Source organism: Canis lupus, unplaced genomic scaffold, assembly GCF_011100685.1.
Source record: "Canis lupus familiaris isolate Mischka breed German Shepherd unplaced genomic scaffold, alternate assembly UU_Cfam_GSD_1.0 chrUn_S2254H2454, whole genome shotgun sequence".
NCBI lineage: Eukaryota > Metazoa > Chordata > Mammalia > Carnivora > Canidae > Canis > Canis lupus.
Window position 1 is genome coordinate 14588 of NW_023331141.1, and position 5572 is coordinate 20159.

Sequence of the window (5572 nt, forward strand, 5' to 3'; positions counted from 1 at the left end):
CCTTCATCAGAAGGCCATGTTCTTCCTTCCATACCATGTTGTACCCTTCCATCCTTAGCCCAAGAGACATGCTAACAAATAGCAAACTCATTTCCTGGTTCTTAGGACCTTGCAGACCACTCATATTCAATTTACAAGGGGAATATGTTCTTCTTCTTTTCTTTTATCTTTGTAATTATTATAGCATTAGGGACAGGAGAAGACTTTCCTTTTCTTACTAGAACTATTTATTGTCCTGGGTGCTGCTTACCTCTCAGCCGGTTTTACAGAGCCTATGATGTTCTACTAAAAAGATTTTTATATAAAGATAGTGTTGTTTTTCCACTAGAGAGTTGCATCTATTGAAGGGCTGAATTTTTATTTCGAATGGTTCATTATGACAAAACAAGTTGAACATTTTTCATCTTTCACATATTGCTTTTGAGATATGTCCTTATGTCTACTCAAGGGTTTTTATGTGACAAAATCTTTATCAATTTATTTGTTAATGTTCTTTGAAAGAGACTCAGTTCCCAAAAGATTATCTTATATACTTTATATTATACATTGGTAATATTAGAAAATGTAAGTGATCACAGGCATGTTAATTTCATATTTAACCCAAGGTCTTTGATATAGAGAGAACACAGATTTTTAGAATTCCGAGTTCGGGATATCATCATGGTCAGGTTCTGGTAAGAGCTCTTTTTCTGCTTGCACGCGGCTGCCTTCTCACTGTGTACCCCAAGGCATGTCCTCAATGCATGTATGTACACACATACAGATCTCTCCCACTTCTTACAAGACCATCCATCTTACTGGATTAGGACCTGACCTTGATGATCCCATTTAAACTTAATTACCTTCAAAAGCTCTAGCTCCAAACATGATGATACTGGCAGAGAGGGCTTTATGGTAAGAAGGTGGGAAAGCAGTGGGAGGGAGACACAATTTCATCCATAGCAGTAGCAAGCAGCACTTAATGCTTGCCACAATCTTTAGAAAACTACTATGAGATCATTCCCATAGTAAATATTTTGGTATATTTTTGATCACTGTTAATATGAAAAAATTTACCTTTTTTTCTAGAAGGAAAAAACTAAGAAGAAATAGCCCCTGAAATAAAAAAAACATATTTCATCCCTGTCATGCCTTGGTCTTACATGGAGGAATCAATACCCTCAATCAATCTATTCAAATGAATAATCTGAGTTTAGTGCCTAATTTTTACAATTAGCCATAAAAAAGGGGGTAGGCTGACCCAGGTTCCATTTTACCTCAGCTCAGCCTCAGGCTTCAGCTGGAGACTCTCTCATCTTTAGGTTGATACTACAGAATTTAACAGAAATTGAATAGTTGATTAATTTCTACCTATTTTTCAGTCAGAATTAGTGAATTTTGGCTTGTGTGTAATAATGAGGGGAATTAAATGTTTGTTTCTTCACAAAGAAATTCTATTTCTCTTGTTGTACAAGATGTTACTAATAGTGAAAATTGGGGATTTTTCTCACTTCTTTCATACACTAGAAACTTGTGTTCACAAGAATTGAAGTCAAATGGAATCTTCCTTATCATTTTTGGTATTCATTAGAATACTAAATAAGTTATTTTTCAAATAAAAATTACTTTAAAAATTAAAGTACTTTAAAGTACTTTAAAAATTAAAATAAAAATTACTTTATTTTTAAGAACAGTATCTACTTGGGGCCCTTGGGTGACTCAGTGGTTGAGTGTCTGCGTTTGGCTTAGGTCATGATCCCGGGGTCCTGGGATCAAGTCCCTCACCAGGCTCCCCAGAGGGAGCCTGCTTCTTCCTCTGCCTATGTCTTTGCCTTCTCTCTCTCTGTGCCTCTCGTGAATAAATAAAAGAAATCTTTAAAAAAGAAAGAAGAGTATCTATTTGATAAAATATTAAGATATTTGTACTAGTAGAAACCCGTGAAGAATTTAGAAAAAGGGACTGAACTTAGCTCACACCCTCTTTAGACATCACATTCCTCATCATTAGTTATTTTTTTTAATTTATTTTTTATTGGTGTTCAATTTAGTAACATACAGAATAACCCCCAGTGCCCGTCACCCATTCACTCCCACCCCCCGCCCTCCTCCCCTTCTACCACCCCTAGTTCGTTTCCCAGAGTTAGCAGTCTTTACGTTCTCTCTCCCTTTCTCATATTTCCCACACATTTCTTCTCCCTTCCCTTATATTCCCTTTCACTATTATTTATATTCCCCAAATGAATGAGAACATATAATGTTTGTCCTTCTCCGACTGACTGACTTCACTCAGCATAATGCCCTCCAGTTCCATCCACGTTGAAGCAAATGGTGGGTATTTGTCATTTCTAATGGCTGAGTAATATTCCATTGTATACATAAACCACATCTTCTTTATCCATTCATCTTTCGTTGGACGCCGAGGCTCCTTCCACAGTTTGGCTATCGTGGCCATTGCTGCTATAAACATCGGGGTGCAGGTGTCCCGGCGTTTCATTGCATTTGTATCTTTGGGGTAAATCCCCAACAGTGCAATTGCTGGGTCGTAGGGCAGGTATATTTTAACTGTTTGAGGAACCTCCACACAGTTTTCCAGAGTGGCTGCACCAGTTCACATTCCCACCAACAGTGTAAGAGGGTTCCCTTTTCTCCGCATCCTCTCCAACATTTGTTGTTTCCTGCCTTGTTAATTTTCCCCATTCTCACTGGTGTGAGGTGGTGTATCATTGTGGTTTTGATTTGTATTTCCCTGATGGCAAGTGATGCAGAGCATTTTCTCATATGCATGTTGGCCATGTCTATGTCTTCCTCTGTGAGATTTCTGTTCATGTCTTTTGCCCATTTCATGATTGGATTGTTTGTTTCTTTGGTGTTGAGTTTAATAAGTTATTAAGGAATGTAGAAATGAAATAAAAAATGAATTTAATTTGGTCAAAAGATGAAGATGACTATTAACTCACTGTCGTGAAATGACGAATAGTTACAGAATAGACTATGACCCCTGCTCCCAACATTTGTAAGAGAATGCCTCTATCTTAGAACAGAGGATATCTCCCTAGAATTCTGCAAAACTCCCCAGTTCACTGGGGCTTACCTTTTGGCATAAAGATTAAGGTAGTGGAAAGCAAGAAGGACATCATGTTAATACAACTATAATAAATGACTATTTTTAGAAATAAAAACTGCAGTTCTCCTCCTCTTCTTCTTAAGTCAGTTTACAGTAGATTATCGCTTTCTAATTTCTGCTGAGATAATCCAGTTGGGTCAGTGATTGAGAGTAAAGAAACACAGTAAGACCTTAGAAGAATCTATTGAAGTATAAAGCTTTGTTGTAACACGTTTTAAATATTTCCAAGCTAGCAACTGGCTTTATTAATATAATGCCTTGAGATTTATCCTCTCACTCCCAATATAAATCCCATGAGAAAGCTGGGCTGATGGCTCTGGGGACAGAAATGAGGCTGAGGGTAGGAAAGATGAAAAGGTCAAGTGGTTACAAACATGGGCTTATGAGTTAGGCTGTCTGGGTTCAAACCCTGTCTCCTGCATTTGACAATTTATTTAAACTTTCTGTGAGTTTCCTTATTTGTAAAATGGAGCTAATAGAGACCATCTAGTGTAGTTGCTTGAGGATTAAATTTTTATATTTATATTTATAAAATATTTAGAACAGAGCTTGGCATATGATAAGTGTTCAAAACGTTATAGGAGAGTAGAAACCACACTCTGGGCTCTAGGATCATTCCTTGGTTCAACTAATCCTGGTGCTTTATTGAACTAAGGTTATTGGATGGCTTTTTCCAGGTCAATGTATTTGGAAGTTTCCACACAGGATCTTAGGTGTCTGTATATACACAGATACCTATATTAGAAAGAAAAAAATCTGTAAAAACAAGCAGATACCTGTCTATCATTCCCCTTGGGCATATATTTTTGACATGACAATGCCTTTTGAATTACTATCTAGAAAAATGATTTTATCTGTTAATTGACTATGTTCCATAAAAATCTTCAAGCACATAGATACAGGCACTTGGCTGTAATGTTGAAATAAAAAAATGTTGAAATAAAAAAATATGGAAAGATATTGGTATCCATCATATTTATATTCATTGTGTCCTAAGCTTTGAATCTACATTATCCTTCAAGTGGGCTTCCTAAAAGATTATTTTTATTTCATAAATCCCACTGAAGAGTTTTAGCTCTAATTTTTCCATGAATCAGTGGAGTTATAGGGATTTTTGCACATGAGGTGTCTTTCATCTCAGTTTAGTTCAGTGTTTTCCACATGTGTTTCTGAATACTAAGGAGTTCCAGAGTGGAGGATCCAAGTTCCCCAGGCATTCCTTATAGGACTTGTAACTGTTTAAATCTCAAGCCCACCTGCGAGTCAAAGTTGTGAATTAACCAAATTAATCAATTAATTAATCAACCAAAATAAATCAATGGTGGTTTTTATCTTTGAGGTCAAAGAAGATTAGGCAGAAATTATCAAAAACCCATTTCACCCCTTCTTACCCCTCAGAGAAATGGGAAGTATCCATGACTTACATATAAGACCTCCGAACCACTGATCTTGGATTGATTGATGGACAGATGGATGGATGGATGGATGGATGGATGGATGGATGATTTTTCAGTTGGGCTCAGTCTGTAGGCTAACAATTTTTTTGTTTTAGCCAGAATCTATGGGAAAATGGTATGGACAAAATTTTAAGAAAGCAAATTGAAAATAACCTATGCTTTAAGGGCTAGAAAATATTTTTTAAATTAAGGTTGAAAGTAACTTTTAAATCTTTCTGATCCAAGCTTGTTTTTTTTTGTTTTGATTTCATCTCTCTCCTTCACACTCTTTAAAAGATTTATTTATTTGTTTGTTTATTTATTTATTTATTTATTTATTTATTTATTTTAGAGAGAGAGCAAGCATGAGTGGGGGGAGTGGCAGAGGGAGAGAGGAAGCCGACTCCTCATTGAGTGGTGAGCCCTACACAGGTGCATGATCTCAAGAGCCTGAGATCGTGGCCCAAGCCAAAACCAAGAGTTGGATGCTTAACTGACTGAGCCACCCAGGTGCCCTTGGTTTGTCTCTCTTAAGAAAAAAATTGTATAACTATTTTTATAAGTCATGTATCATGTACCTTTGTTCAGCCCCTCAAACACTTTTTGAAGTATGCAAGTCATAAATGAATAATTAACTGCAATAATAGCCATAAAATTATGTGTAATAGGTAACAAATCCAGCAATAGCAAATGAATTAATGGTTTTCCTACAAAGCTCTAAAATATACAGTGGTTACTCAACACTCACCATTCAAAAATATGGCTATTTGCTGCCATTAGAGTGTTTTCAGTTTTCCAAGCCAGAGTTTGCTCAACACACACATTGCAAAGGCCCATCTAACCATTTGCTGTGTGTGCACAGAGGGTAATAGAGATGTGGGAGACCTGATTTGCCCCGGAGCAGTGAGAACTGGTCTCTAATGAACACAGCTGTTCCCATAACATTTTGAAATGAACTAACAGAGGTCATGTTTGGGATCTTTCTAGGTATAAGAAAAACTTTAAGATAAAAAAGAAAATACCACTGAACACC